The sequence below is a fragment of the Osmerus mordax genome, chromosome 19 (genome assembly GCF_038355195.1).
Source record: "Osmerus mordax isolate fOsmMor3 chromosome 19, fOsmMor3.pri, whole genome shotgun sequence".
Lineage (NCBI taxonomy): Eukaryota > Metazoa > Chordata > Actinopteri > Osmeriformes > Osmeridae > Osmerus > Osmerus mordax.
This window is the reverse complement of record NC_090068.1, coordinates 1976861-1993051: the sequence shown is the minus strand read 5'-3', so window position 1 is coordinate 1993051 and position 16191 is coordinate 1976861. Positions and strand designations below refer to the sequence as shown.

The window sequence follows — 16191 nt, the reverse complement described above, 5'->3', positions numbered from 1 at the left end:
CTGTTTTATGGATGACACATCACACTCTGGGTTCAGTACATTTTTGCAGTAGGATGAATAAGAGGGGATACCCAGGGGAGATTGATAGCTTTTTCAAAGCACCACACAAATAAAAGACCCCACTTCCACCAGCAGCAAACTTGGCTTACATCCCTGATTTAATTAATTATTAAGAGCTGGTTAATCTGAATTATGGAGCTTGTATTTCCCCCCATGATGATTTGCCTTAATATCTCTTGAGGCCACCTGGTAATTGTAAAAAATGAAGAGAGAGGTCCCTGTTGGCAGTGCATTCATAATTTCTCTCGTGAACTGCTTAGGCATGGCAAATTCAAAATTTACACTCAATCCATTGAATAATAAAAATCTATTTCCATTCAAATGTTTCTTTTAATCACAAATCTGATGGAAAACCATGCCAATGAGTATGCCTATTATATGCCCATTGCCTAACACTAGGGAAGGCTCTGGAGGATATTAGTAGCTACACGAGTTTAATCAATTCTGGTTTGTCTCCTTTGCTCAACACATAAAACAACAAATGTAAAAAAAACTCCACAACCTCCTCCTTTGTAAAGCAATACAATACATTGCAAACCTTTGGGACCTCCTCATTATAAATGGCAATTTTGGCTTTTCATATATATTAGCACCTTTTTACATATAAACAGATAAGGACTCATTATTACAGTTCTTGTCTTGGGCGTCATGTCCACATTCTGTGCCTAGAAATGTCAGTTTCTCTCTCTCATAAGGCAAAATGACAGCTCTCATTGTCTTAAATAACTGTATAATCTGCTACTAACCCATCTCACATCCCTCAAGCTAAGAGACAGTGCAATGTGCAAGAAGCTGTCAGCCTAGTTCACATTATTGATGGGATGGAGTGGAAAATGGGCAAGGAGTCTACATCGAATGGACCAAGTCATCCATGACCCCTGCCCATTAGTGTCCCACTCAGAGAACAGTCTTTGACACATAAATATCCATGCTACTGTATCACGTGTTGGCTTCATTACAACTAGAACAGATGCAGCGCTTGCTGACAAAGCAGTGATATGTGTAAAGTTATGGCAGGATAGTGCTGAGAGGAGTGGTTATCAATGTAGTCCAAGATGTGTTTGGATAGTGTGAGCAGCAAATTCATTACATTTTTAAAGCATACTTAGGAAATGCGTAGGCAATTGTGCCATGCAATTACACAAATACGATTTTTACAATGTGGATTTTGAGGAACATGATTAGAGGAGTTAATAGCACATGCTGCATATTGTTTGTGGAGAATGTGGAGAATGTTGAGGTATACCAGTCCTAGTATCAGTAAAGTGCTATGTTTTTTGCCCTATCAGCCATCTTTGTCGTCTTCTAAGGAAGTTAGCATCTAAGACTAACTTTTACTTTCACCATCACTGTTACCAAAAGCTGTGTTAGTGCATGTGGGATGAATACTGTGTGCCAGCAGATATAGAGCTTAAATTGTATATCACATTTACATTTAGCAGATGCTCTTATCCAGAGCGGCTTACAGTAAGTACAGGGACATTCCCCTGAGGCAAGTAGGGTGAAGTGCCTTGCCCAAGGACACAACGTCATTTGCACGGCCGGGAATCGAACTGGCAACCTTCAGATTACTAGCCCGCTTTCCTAACCGCTCAGCCACCTGACTCCCTAATAGCAATCACAGTGCTCGCACATTACTACTACCAAAAAGATTTGATCAGCATTCCTTAGCTGCTAACAGCTTTTGATCATCTTACTTCTCACAATTAGAAAGAATAGCAAGAACTGATCATGCGGCACCACTCTGGAATGCGTTAGTGGGTTTCTCAACCACCCCACACAAAGAGTAATTTCTTTGCTTGGCTGGATGAATGGGGTGGCTTAAAAACAGTTTACGGTCAGATTGCATTAACTACCCTGTGACTACATTGCAATAACTGGAGCAACAACTTTGTAGTACATGGAAACTGCAATGTAGTTACATTTACGGTTTAGTGGTACAACTTATTACACAAGTGAAACTTCAAATGGGGAATTTGGGGCTTTCAGGGGGTAAGTGGTTGCCAACATTAATCTTGCCCCTCTAATACCCCTCACCCATACTGTGTCTTGTTACACATTTGTAATAACATATGCCACTAACCCTTATTACCTTTTAATTCCTTGGCCATTCTGATGTGCTTACAATGTTTTTACTGTAGGTAGTGCTGTGTAATGGTAGTTAATGTAACTTTAATGTAGTGTTAGTGACTAATGTTAAGGAACAATACTCATGTTAACGCCCTTAACTTGTGGGGAAAAAAATCTAATTAAGTAGATGGACAAGGATCATTTGATCTTAAATAAAAATGCAAACAAACTGCAAATGTTTACTCCTTGACAGGTCTGTAAACACCTTTGTAAACCGAGATTTGTTAAAATGTTTGTTAACCGAGACAGTAGGTCGAGGTTTACAAACAAATCGTTTTAACAAATCGAGGCGACAAAACGTTTGCTGACCTGTCGAGGAGTAAACATTTGGTTTCTTATATACTACAACAATACGTGGGAAGATCCCAAATCAAACACGACGAATCTGGAGCAGACGCCATGTTGTCAGAGCAATCAGCTGCACTTGCACTGGTGACTTCACTACATCTCCAAGGCAACATATCAACAACATCAATTCGTCTTCTATCTGCTTCAGATACTTCTTTAAAACGGGAAGCAATTGCGGGGCGTTTGCTATGGAGGACCAAACCTGCCATATTTACAAATGAATGAATGAATAAATAAATGTCCACGTCCATGCATTTAGACAGAAATAAATTAATACATGTATTAATTAATGCACAATTGTCAATCAATAGTTACTTATAATTTACATTTATTTATGTATTTATTTGTATTCATTTATTTATTCATTTATTTATTCATTGTTACTTATAATTTACATTTATTTATGTATTTATTTGTGTATTTATTTGTGTATTTATTTGTGTATTTATTTATTCATTCATTTATTCATTCATTATTCATTCATTCATTGTTCCCAATATGCTAATGAGGGGAGGCCAGTAGGCGTGGAAACTGACGTTCAGACATTGCAATCAATCCAGAGCCATAGATTCAATCTAGCTAACTAGTGTAAGCACTTCCGCATTTTTCAACCTGAATTCAACGATCACGGGCATTGTAATCTTCTGCTGAACGGCTAGTGACATTGTGAGATGGAAGAAAGACGGTCGATAGCAGAGTTGCTCCGTGAGGCTGCAGACCGTTTGGAGAAATGTATGTACACAACAATACTGTATTCAATAGATCGATAGTTAGCACGCGAAGGTATACTTACGTTGCAAATCTAAATTATTTCTGTTTGTGTAGCAGGTACTACCGAAATCGTACCGCCACCATCGTCTCACGTGCCCCCACATGATGGTAAATTCACTAGCCTAGCTTGTCAGTTTGTTTGGGGTTACTTCTGCATAAATGTACGTTCATGTGGTAACATCACCACCACCTTTGGCTGTCTAGATTAGTGATACGAACATTAGCCAAATAACTGCACAGAAATACCCAACAATAAATCTTCCCTTTGAAATTTAGCATCAACAATTAAGTTTTGCAAGTGGCATACAATTTGTTCCATTATTTATTCATATTATTTCTATGTGATTTCTATTGTGTCACAACAGCAAGTTCAAGCATACCATCTTCCACGTCTTCATCTTTTGCTGCACCTAGACACCCAGTTGATGGTAAGTTAATATTTACTGGAGGGATTCTTTAACCCTAAAGTAATTGATAAGGTAATGCTCAGAAGGTCCAACCTTGTGTTTTTTTTTTTTTTTCATTAAGCTGCACGTAAGTGGCACGGCTGTTTAGCCCCTACCGAGGCCAAACTACACGACGTCAAACTTCCAGAAATTCAAGAAGTACGTCTCTTACATTTAGTCATTTAGCAGACGCTCTTATCCAGAGCGACTTACAGTAAGTACAGGGACATTCCCCCGAGGCAAGTAGGGTGAAGTGCCTTGCCCAAGGACACAACGTCAGTTGGCATGACCCGGAATCGAACTGGCAACCTTCGGATTACTAGCCCGATTCCCTCACCGCTCAGCCACCTGACTCTTACATGCACACACAATTTCTGCTGTCTTGGAGAAAAAAACACATGCTTGGTTCCAAGCAAAGCAGAAAAGGATGACCTTTCCAGGGCAGGGCTCGGCGAGTTCAACCATATTTAGGTTGTTAGATAGTCTAACTGCCAGACGTCAAAGCCCTTTGAAATTGGTAGTGAGAATTGGGAAGTGTGAATATTATAGATTTAGTCATTATTACACTACACTATTTACTTTCACATACACTTCCCGCACCACTGAACCTTTTAAGCTGTGAATCAATTCTTGTGATGCAGAAGTGTCAGTGGATAACTGATAATGTAACTATTTTTCTACCTATTTCTTGTAGGTAATCACACCAGCACAGATGAGTTGATGGAATTTTTGTATGCTCATTTCCTAAATTGAGAAGTGCTGGAGGATTTGAATTACTCAGAATTTCTGGAAGGACACGAAGCCGGCAGCTTCTGTTAATACCGTGTCCAAATAAAGGCTACGATATAAAATTCCTCAAAGACCCACAGACCCAGATTGGCAATGCCACCATTTTTATCCGCCCACTTCAAAGGAACTTAAATCTAGACCATGTAAGCATTCACTAACCTTTCTGCTGTATAAATCAGCATTAAAATGTATATTATTTTTATTATTATGCATCTAGGCATGTGCCTACTTAGTTTGCTACAATCACATATAGTGCAGTGAAAGACTGTTTTTAGGTATGGTCTGCTAATTATATAGGAAGCATTGGTTTTAATGTAACATTAATCCTGGGTCTTCTTTTGTTTGAATGTAATGATCCAAATTAATAGGAGTCCAGAAATGAGGCTGAGCTTGGCAGAGAAACTGGACTGGCTGGACCTCCTCAGCTGTGTGTATGCTGCGGACAGGAATTTCCTTTTGTAGAGATAAAAATGCACAGTGAATCTTGCATGAGGTACTGGTCTGTCATTTGTCTATTCTTACAGTACATGGTTTAGTTTTGAAAATTGAAAGTGTAACTTTCCTTTTTATTGTTAAAAGGATTTTGAATTCTGTGACTTTTGGGGTGGGATTTATAAAAAATATGTATTAATAGGAATATCTAACAAGTTGTTTGTTAGGGCTTCTGAGGTGTCAGCGAGTGGTTCAGATAGTAGGTCTGAGGCGTCAGCAAGTGCTTCAGATGGTAGACTACCCAGACAGGCAGTCAGGTATAATCCAGGATTTGGCACAGGAAACCATGTGTCATCCAGGGAAACTGAAGCGGTGACTGAGATCATGGCTGTAGATGCTCTTAAGGAGTCAGGTATTTTAAATAGTTGTATCATACATTTGATTAAGTAAAACAGATTTTTAAAGGGGATGATTAGCTAATCGCAATATTGAATTGCTATTTACAGGGTGGAAAATGGAATCGGATACACTAAAAGCTGCAACAAGTTTCAGAGAGCACATAATCTGTACCCACGAAACAGGAAAGCCTCTGAGACTTCACATGGATGTGAGAGACACAGAAGAGGACAGGGAAAGGTCCATCTTGACTTTTTACAAGAACCGTAACACAGAATGGGCTTGTCCACTCCAGTGCTCACTTGATGGTAAAGTCTACAGTTTTGATTCTCTGAATAAAATGTGCCTGTTTGATAAATAAACAATGGGGTTTGAATTGTTCGTGCAATGTTGATAGGTGATCCTGCTGTGGGCGAAGGAGTGACAAGACATTTCCTCACAACTATAATGTCCAAACTTCAGCATGGATTTCAACTAAATCTTGGTGAATGTTTGAAATACAGTCCTCACACACTTATCCTTTATTAGATATTTTCTAATATTTCTACATAACTTTTTCTCAAATATACTTTTTCTCTAAGTTCCTGGAGGTACACTGCTGTTTGAAGGTGAAGAAGATCATCTAGTCCCATCATCATCTTCGTTCCTTTTAGAGAGTGACCTCTTTGTTGTGGCGGGACGCATGATAGGCCACTCGTTCCTCCACGGTGGACCATGTCTCACTGGATTGAGTCCTGAAATTATACATGTGTTGTTTGGAGTATCACCAGAAACATCCACAATAGACATCAAGGACTGTGCTGACACTGATGTCCGAGAGGCCATTCAACTGGTGAATTCATAAGCCATACCCTAGGGCCTAGGGTGTTTTGAAAAAATGTATTGCTACATTTGCTAGTACATGTGAGTTCTGTTGACTAAGTTATTTTTCTTCATTGTGGACCTTAAGTTGGAAGGCACTGCTTTCCTGACAGAACAGGAGAAGACCACTATTACAAAATTGGCTGTATCCTGGGATCTGCCAGGAGTGACCCAATATAACAGGAAATGGCTCATGGAAAAGATGCTCCTCTATGCTGTGAGTCTAATCTTCATTCACAGTGGCACTAATAAGTACCTGCAGTTGTAATTAAGTAAAAGTTCTTATTAGAGATTGACATTTCTACCAAAACTACAATTTTTATTCACTGGAACTATTTGTTCGAACCATAGTTAATCCCTAGTTTATATGTATTTGACAGGTCTTTGGAAGAACTGTCAAACAATTAAAGCAACTGTGGTCTGGTTTGAAAGAAACTCTCGTCTGGCCTCTGCTAACAGAGAGGAGAGACACCATTCCCCTGCTTTTCCCCAGAAGCTCCGTTACACTGAGCACTCCAATGGTATGTGTACCTCCCTTCATTTTAGGACTTTTGTCTAAGTATACTAAGTGAGGATTATTTTACTTTCATCACAGCTCTAGTATTAGATTTTATGTTGAATATTTATGGTCATAGTCTGGCCTGGTCTAGTGTAGTAATATGGACATCTTTTTCAAGATGATTCTAGAAAAAAAAACCTGGCCCTCACTGAAAGACACTGAAGATTGTGACGAGGATGTCTCTCTGGAAGATCTCTGCCGGATCACCAGCTTCCTCCGTGACTACATAGAGAATGGTATGCTTTAATGTTTAGATGCATGATATAACAGAGTTTTGAATTTCTTATTTTTATATAGATTTTATTTTATATTTAAATTGTTTTATTCTTAGATTGTTTAGTTCTTAGGAATTGTTAAACTTTTGTACCTTTACTTAATTTAAGATTCGTATATGTTCGTATTGTTCTTTCGCTAACTCCAAACAATCGAGCAATGTCAACAGCTGTTAACCCCGATAGTAGGTATGACTCAAGGGCACTGATGGGCAAAGGATATAAAGGTCGTCCCGCGATCCTGCTAGTGTTGTCACTTGTCACACTATTTTGTGTGCAACGCGTTCCAAGTTTTCAAGAACAAGTGGGTCTAACTCTGTGTCCATTTCAGCAGCTACAAGTCCTATATTTGCCATTATAGCCTCTACACGGAACAGTAGGAAGTCGGGACATACATTTTCGTTTTCAACGAGATCGGCCAGCCTGGCCAAGTCTCTGGCAATTGCCCTTTTTATGTTGTCCATGACAGCAAGGATGGATGTAAGGCTAACATAATCGAATACAACGCGTTGAAAACGATTAGCCAATGGTGTGTCAAATGCCGCCTACCTATTTTTTTTGACACATCTCATTAACATATTGAGATGAAGAAATACAGGAATGAATGAATGAATAAATGAATGAATAAATGAATAAATAAATGAATACACAAACAAATACATAAATATATGAATGAATGAATAAATAAATAAATGAATAAATAGTGAATACACAAATAAATACATAAATACATGTAAATTATAAGTAACTATTGATTGACAATTGTGCATTAATTAATACATGTATTCATTTATTTCTGTCTAAATGCATGGGTGTGGACATTTATTTATTCATTCATTCATTTCTAAATATGGCAGATTTGGTCCTCCATAGTTTGCGGACCTGTGCAAAAACCATATTTGGTTGTTTTAGTTTTTTAGGCTACTTTGTTGCCGAGCAGATGCTTACGTAAAAACGTTTATTTACCTCTGCGAACTGTCAGGAGGTATATAAACGGATTTATTAACTTTTGAGAACGTCTTCTGGACCAATAGGAACAACGTATTGGTCCAATTATTACACTAGTATATAAGAAACAGGGCGTAAAAAAGTTGGTCTTAACTCCTACGTCAGTATATACTATATATATATAGCAGTTATGAAGGAGAGGGACAGTACTTTTGAAAAGTCTATTTAAAGATGACCCTCAAACGTCGGTCTTAGCTACGTCCGACTTTGTGATTTGAATTTACACCGAGTGCACTAAGCTTGACAGGCCACGGTCGTAGCTACGCCTGGTTTTAAGATGCGCGTCCTTGTGAAAATGCGAAAGCGTCGATCGTTGCCAAGAAACACATTTAAGAGCCACTTAGCTAACCTATCTCCCTTCAAAACAAGCCATGATTTAAAAAAGAAAAAAAAGAAAAGGAAAATACATTTTACTGATAGAGAAATTAGAAAACCTCTAGAGTTGTTTACTCAGAATAGAAGCGTGCTCACGGGGAAATGTAATAATATCAACACAAACAAACAAACAAACAAACAGAAACAATCAGCTTGGAAATAGATCACCAATAAAATTAACAGTGGATTTGTGCGCTCACGGACGACTTTTTCTCGCCTTAATGCCCTCTCCATATGTTGCCTATAAACAAGACGCGCTGCACGTGCGATCAAACTGTTGTACATTATAATTACCATGGATATATCCAGCTAACAAGGGACGTCCTGGGGACGTTCGGTGACGTTCCTTTTTCGTCCCCTATAGGTTATACCGTGACGTTATCCTTAGGACGTTATTCAAGTTCCTAAAAGGTCACAATTTAGTCAGTTATAGACATTTATTTTTAAACTTTCGGTTCGAAAGGACGTTCCAACCAGGGACGTTCCAGGAACGTCCCCACGAACGGATATTTTCGTTTGTGTGTCATTCTGTGATGTGACTTGCTCGAGCTATAGCCTACTGTCACTGTGGAAACTGTACAGTATTAAATCAATTGTTTATGTATGGTACCAATAACTTGCATTTGAGCGAAGTAATACATTAGTAATAAATAATTTGGTGATGTACCATCACTGAAACAAAACATCTAAGCTGGATCCAGCCTATCCAAGCACCAGCTGCGTCTCTAGAAATGTTCCATATAGCCTATTACAGCACATCTCTCGCGGACGTCACCGCTCGTGACGTGAACCCTGTTGTTGAGTGAAGAAGTCGTTGAGAGACAGCAAAACTTTTTGATCCCGCATCCTTCATTTATAGCTATAATACCGTGTGATAATCAATTCGTGTAAATATATCTTCAACTTAAGTTTTAGTGTTGTTATTGTGTTTTTAATAGTGTATTTTTGTGTAGTTGGCTAGTTTAGAGTAATTTAGCGCACTCCTGTGAAGGTGGGCCACCCGAAGGACAGAATTTGAGGTAAATATGTTTTAATAAGAACTTTAGCTCTGCTATCTATGTATTTGTATGTTTATCCAACGTGAAATAGACATATCGAAAATAAATGTATATTAATTTCTAGCCAATTTGAGTTGGCACTGGTTTTCTAATTTGGCTAAATTGAGACGTCGTACAGTACTGTATCGTCTTAATTTGTACAGTACAGTACTGTAGCTAACAATGTTATCGATAGCACTAGCTAGCTCTAAATCGGATGCCTACACACTAGTGGTGTCGTCTCTTTAAGGATACAGAAAATACAAAACAGCTGAAGCTACTTTTGGACAGGTGAAGGCTACAGCTCTAGCTAGTCAAGTAGCTCTAGAGTAGCAAGCTACTTTTGGACAGTTAGACTAGAGCTACAATGAACCAAGAAAAAAAAAGTAGCTATCATAATGACAGTTGGCTGTCATTGCCACTTAGCGTCATTGTTGTCCTGGTTACGGACTCAGACGCGCATGATCTCTAGTTACTCTTGCTAAGTCGGACAAGCTCTAAATCGGATGCCTACACACTAGTGGTGTCGTCTCTTTATGGATACAGAAAATACAAAACAGCTGAAGCTACTTTTGGACAGGTGAAGGCCACAGCTCCTGCTAGTCAAGTAGCATTAGCTCTACTGTAGAGTAGCAAGCTACTTTTGGACAGTTAGCTCTAGACTATAGCTACAATAAACCAAGACGTTTTGCAAGAAAAGTATCATAATGACATACTACGTTGCTACGTCGGACAAATGTTCACGATGAGTAGATTAAGGAAAGTTGATTAGCACTAGCTACATGATTGTAAATATCTGGATACTGAAGGTCAGGGAAGCTTTCCGTTTCACTTGTTACGGTCCTAAAAATAACTCCAGGAGCATATGGATACAATACACTTCCACTTAATGTTCTTTGCATTTGATCTGCTGTCTAACTGTAGCTAATTCATGTTGCAGGTGTTGATTCCGGACGTACTGGTGGAGGACGAGGAGGAAGAGGATGAGGAGGGGTTGACACAATTAAAATATAAGAAAATTAATTCAGGCTTTTAAAATGCATTTGAATAAAGTGTTTGTTTATACTGTAAATCGTGTTTTTTGTTCTATAAGCATACACATAATAAGTTACAATACTTAGCAGCAGCCTGTTAAACAAGTTGATTTTTAAAAATAAAGAAGTTAAATTACATTGTTGAGTTTAAGTGAACACATTCAGTCTAGTTTTGCACTATAGGCGAATATGCATTGTATACTTTGTATACAATACATATCCATTATATGCATAAATGAGACTATAAATTAAGGTTGAGAAATTGATTCTGCATTTGGTATGCGAAAGTTATCAGGACGTCGCAAAGGAACATCCCCATGACGTCGCAGACAAACGTCCCCTGAACGTCCCCTAAATGTTATGAGGACGTTACATGGACGTCCTGGGGACGTTTGTCTGCGACGTCCCCGGGACCTTCAGGGGACCCTACAAAAAGACGTCATGGGGACGTTCCCTTGCGACGTCCTGATAACATTCGGGGACGTCCTGGGGACGTCATTTTGTTAGCTGGATTAGTCCGATTTTCCAATTTACGCTTGCTCCCCACTAGACGTAAAATGTACACCCAGGTGCAGCACATAAAGGGCTTAAGTCTAACTGGTGCACTCGGCTCCTGTATCTCATGTAGCCTCTTACTGAATGTTTCTAAACTACAAACTTTAATTAAAAGGCTAGAATTTTGAGGTTTCTTCAGCAGTGATAATGCTTGGCTGGACACAATTTTCACCACAGAAGCCATGACAGAAGGTTGTTTGACTTGAATTCTAACAGTGCTCATCCTCGGAACATACGGCAAGAGCCGTTTAGAAAGTTGGCACATTCCAGACGGACACCAAAACTTGCTTGAATCAAGACAGCATATGGTGTTTCATATTGTGGTCTTTCAACAAATATGTCTCAGGGTGTCAAAATTACAGATGAACACATAACTCACAACGTAAATTAGAATTAGGATAACTGTGTTGAAAGATGATGCTTGCTGCTTGATGTGACAGCCATTCTATTTTTATTCACTACTGGCTTGTGAATTGGTGTTTTTCCAACCTATTCCCCAAGGCACACATGCTGAATCTATTGAGGTAAATTATTAATAAATTCAGTTTTGGAAGTAGCATGATACTTAACAATAACAGTCTCCAACAGGAAACTAAAAGTATTTTGATGAACGATATGTGAAATATGTTTGGCAATAGAGGCAAGGAATGTTAAAACATAATCAGGGGATCAGTTATATTTGCTGCTTCAGGGGGTCTGACTCATGCAATAGTTTACCTGAAATAAATGTACAAACACCTGTCTGTGATTGTTTGTCACTGGTAGACTTGCAAAAGGTCACACATGATATTGCGATGTGGCTAGTAAATACAGACTTTATCCCTTGACTCTGGTTCAAAACTATAGGCTTACTGTAGAACTATGCACGTCTTATCCTTGATCTTTTGCTCTACTTTTCAATACTCACTATTTGATTACTTTTGGATAAGTGTCTGTTCAATGAACAGAATGTAAGAATGTTATGTGTATATACATATAGTATATACTATATATATATTGCATTTATGAAGGAGAGGGACAATACTTTTGAAAAGTCTATTTAAAGATGACCCTCAAACATTTCCTAGCAATCCTCCACTCCCACCTCGGGTGGAGACAAAGCCTTATACATCACAATCTGGTCTTTGTGCTTCAATTATGAGAAGATATGCACACATCTGTACATCTACATCAAAAGCTCTTCATCACCGTCCGCTACATACCACAGTTGGAGTTTACCCTTAATAACTTAATTTCATGGTAGATACTACTTAGGTAAATGTCATGACTTGATTGAATGATTCAATTTTCTTCTCACAAAATAACATAAAAAATGTAACATTCAATGCTTTCAGCTCTACTACATAACACAAATACCCCCCCCCCCCACACACACTCTGTTCAAATCTGTTTATGAGCAACAGTTAAAACGTATATTGCTGCATTTATCAATTAGCTTTATTATTCTGACTGATTATGTACACTTGGCTGTGTACATATGGTATGAGCTAGTTCCAGCAGTTTTTTTGATCATAAGTCTGTATTTACAGTAATGCTCATTACATAATCCTACTGCAATGCAGTGGCAATTTAACCTTCCCTGCAAATCAAACTACATTCTGGCATAGGTTTGATTTCCCATAGGTGGGACTGAGAGCCCTTTTCTACCTGTCACATCAGCAAGGTAAAGGTACTCAACCATGTTAACAGAAATAACCTTTCCCTAACTGCTCCAGACTCTTTGTCTGATATTTCCATTATTTTGTGGTTGTTCTTATATATTCAGCCTAACATTCAAATGGATAAGCAGATTAATTTGATTATTTATACAGTCTGTGTGCATATGTAAATGCATTTATTTGGAATGGCCAATATTTTTGGCAGTCAAGAGAGTGATTATTTTAACCCTTTGCTCGTTTTGAGGAAACTGAGCAATAGCTACCTATCGTTAATTATTCATTAATGTGTTAACAAGTTCATGTTAGACATGAACCTTGATGTTAATGAATGCACAGGGTAAGAGAGTAAATGGAGTAGGATTCTGTTAGTTGAGTGTTGGAAATCCAGTCCTAGTATTGCTACCAAACTATACATTAGCATGTTGTTTTCTAAACAGTTTGGATTTAATATACATGCTGTATAATATTGTGCCTCAGAAATTACTTTTTATTTCTGCCAACCAGTTTCATTTACGGTGCTCAGTTTATCGATTCAAGTATATACAAACCTTTTTTGATCAAATAATTGCATTTGGAGAGCAGAGAAAATGGGGCAAACATTTCCTCAAATTCTTTATTCATTCACTTCGAAACAAAGTAGATATAGTCAAGAATAGCTCTTTCTAAATTTGATTGCATATTCTTTTGTTTTTAAGAATCATTACTTATCTTGTCATACCGTCTACTTATCCTACCTCTTATGGTGAATTAAATATAACTTAGTTATTTATCCATGTCAAGCAAGTTTGTACATTATTTTCATGGTTCTAGAGGACATGATGTTGATTTGACCATAATTGTGTTTGAATATGCTGCCAGTATTCCAAGATGCTATGCACTGTTCTGTTGCTGATTCACCTGACTGTGTGCCAAATACGTTTTGTGTATAAATGAACTATTTCCTTCGAAAGACATACATCTGCTTACCATTCATTTGGCCATTTCACAGGACAGTATTGAATGATTGCATTAACAGTAGTGACATCCATTCTCTCCAAAAGTCCGGTTTTGAAACATCTAGTACAGACACTACATCACCACCACTTAATGTATATTTAATGTCAATGTTACTTTAGCAAATTCACTATATTGAGCCACTATCAGCTCAATTCACTTCATGATCCATTGGAAAAACATTGTACTCTGTTTTTGGCTTCACTGGTACCAATAAATCTCAAAATTACCTTGAAGGTTTAAGGTCAATGAGCCCACAGAAACAGTTGCAGGACTTATACACCACCTCAAGGTTTATGACAGCAGGCTTTATAGCTGATTCTGGAATCCAGAAGTGGACAGAACATTCACCCTCAAAGTAAAGTTGTTCCCTGGTCCGTGTTAAGCTCATGTATCGACTTTAGCTGAAGTACAGAGAAGAAGTGTGTGTTCCCCACTCAAAGCTTCAACTGTAGTTGTTCCTCAACTGACAACACACTTTACATTGACAGTACTATACCAGATATACACATTTATTGATAAATTACACAATTGCTTGAACTGCTGCTTTTTGTTTTAAATCAATTATTTACAGTAGAAGCATTGCTATTGCTACCCAAGTGTTGGGTCACAGAATTGATTGAAAAACAACCATATTTTGATCTTCTGACAACACAAATATTAGGTTTAATTGCACAACCATTTCAAATCATTATTTGTTTGTTGAGTTTGCGACATGATGCATTCCTGTCAATCCAAACAGTGAATTTTAGAGCAAAATGATGAGTGGAAAAGACAAATAGTTGATGTATTGTATTTTATCTTTAGTACTTTACATGTAAGGGATAGGGAAATACAAGCGTTTTGCTTTTTTCAGGAGAATACAGGAAATTGAACAGTGCTCTGTACATGAACATATTATCATCAGTGTAGTGGCAGCCTTGCACAGCCAACAAGTCCAGCTTTTCTGCTGGCCTTCATAGGGGTACATTTTAAAGTATTCAACAACATGTTGTGAGGAGGTCAAGTCTCTAGTAGCAGCTTGAAGAAAACACAGAATGTCAAGTATGCACACCTTCACCAAGTCACATTACAAAAAATGCATTTACATATATATACATGAGGGAGGAAAAGTATACAAAATCCATATGCGATCCATAAAATGTTTTGAAGACATGGTTATGAGTGATATTTTGAAAGACAAAATCAACTTGGATAGTCCATATATCACACAAATATCATAAAATGCTGCTATTAGAAACTCCACCCACTACTGTTAAGCAGTGGCACCAATTTAAGTGGACCACGGTAGTACCTATTGTACAACAGAAGAAATACCCATTTGATGATCAAAGTACAGTTGAGAATCATACATTCATCCTGAGACACCATTAGTTGAAATGTGAGTTTAAACTTTGGGTCTTAAAGAAAATATTTGTCAGAACTGTTAATAACCTCCATCCTATTGTAATATAAAGATTGAAGTGAGGGCTTGGATTGTCCCGTTTATGATTTTCAAGATTGTGTCCATAAATATTTGACAACAGTCTAATGGGGTATAGTTACTGTATAAAATAAAAATGCATACATGGTGTGCAGTAAATCAATTTCATAATGAGATGAAAGAAACTAAATGCCAGGTATGTAAGATACTGTTTGGACATAACCTTTGTTACCAAAACAATTAAATCCAAGCCCATGTAGTATAAAAACAAAAGGGAATTGTAATTTTCATCCTGGATGTTATTATTCACTCTTGAAAAGAGTAGAGCAAAACCTTAGAAGAATTGTCTTTGTTCAGTGCTTTATAAACACAACACACTAATGAACTGTTCTACACACCCTCAACTACAAATGGCATCAGTTTGCTTTAAGCCTCTTTGTAATACTTTTAATTTGTGCAGCTTCACTAACCAAAACTCGTATCATTATCCTTTTTTTTTTAACAAACTAGTCCTGAGAAACGTAAAACGTTTGCATGGTCACACCTCCATTACAATGGCATTCACATTTGTACGGCTATCTGTAATGGTTTAAACCAGTTACTATACAATGCAGCCTCTGGTCTTATCAACCACGTATCTATCAGGCCAACAGCTACGGCTATGTTGAATTAAAATATCATGTTTATTTGACTTAATTGGGGGGGGGGAAAACACATTTAAAAGTGACTTCATGTAAAATAAATGGTGCGTGATCAAAAACATGACGACATTGGGGTGACGATGAAACAAAGGAATGGAAATGAATGGAGGGGTAGTCTTACTGGTGGGAAGAGAGTTCCTTTGCTTTTTATGTTTTATTCATCAGGTCTTGGTGTACAATGGGACAGTATTAGTAAAAACTGCAAAGGAACTCTATAAATACAGCTGGCAACATCCCTATACTCACCAGCTTTTCCCCCACCGTAGCAGTGTGAATAACTGGAGTTTTAAGTGAGCGTCAGCTTGACACGGTATGTACATAATAGGAAGGGTGTTAGGGCAGG

At 37.9% G+C, this 16191-nt stretch overlaps 3 long non-coding RNA genes across 3 annotated transcripts; all 3 read left to right on the top strand.

The window, feature by feature from the left end:
* Positions 1–4563: 4563 nt before the first annotated feature.
* Positions 4564–5609, top strand: LOC136962813 (uncharacterized). Its single transcript, XR_010878951.1, has 3 exons — positions 4564–4687; positions 4913–5037; positions 5483–5609. It is a non-coding gene; the product is annotated as an uncharacterized lncRNA (long non-coding RNA).
* A 532-nt stretch (positions 5610–6141) lies between these two features.
* On the top strand, positions 6142–7028 carry LOC136962772 (uncharacterized). The gene is made up of 4 exons (XR_010878948.1): positions 6142–6204; positions 6322–6450; positions 6614–6754; positions 6911–7028. It is a non-coding gene; the product is annotated as an uncharacterized lncRNA (long non-coding RNA).
* Positions 7029–8977: 1949 nt separating this feature from the next.
* On the top strand, positions 8978–10537 carry LOC136963464 (uncharacterized). The gene is made up of 3 exons (XR_010878986.1): positions 8978–9334; positions 9401–9466; positions 10425–10537. It is a non-coding gene; the product is annotated as an uncharacterized lncRNA (long non-coding RNA).
* Positions 10538–16191: the final 5654 nt, after the last annotated feature.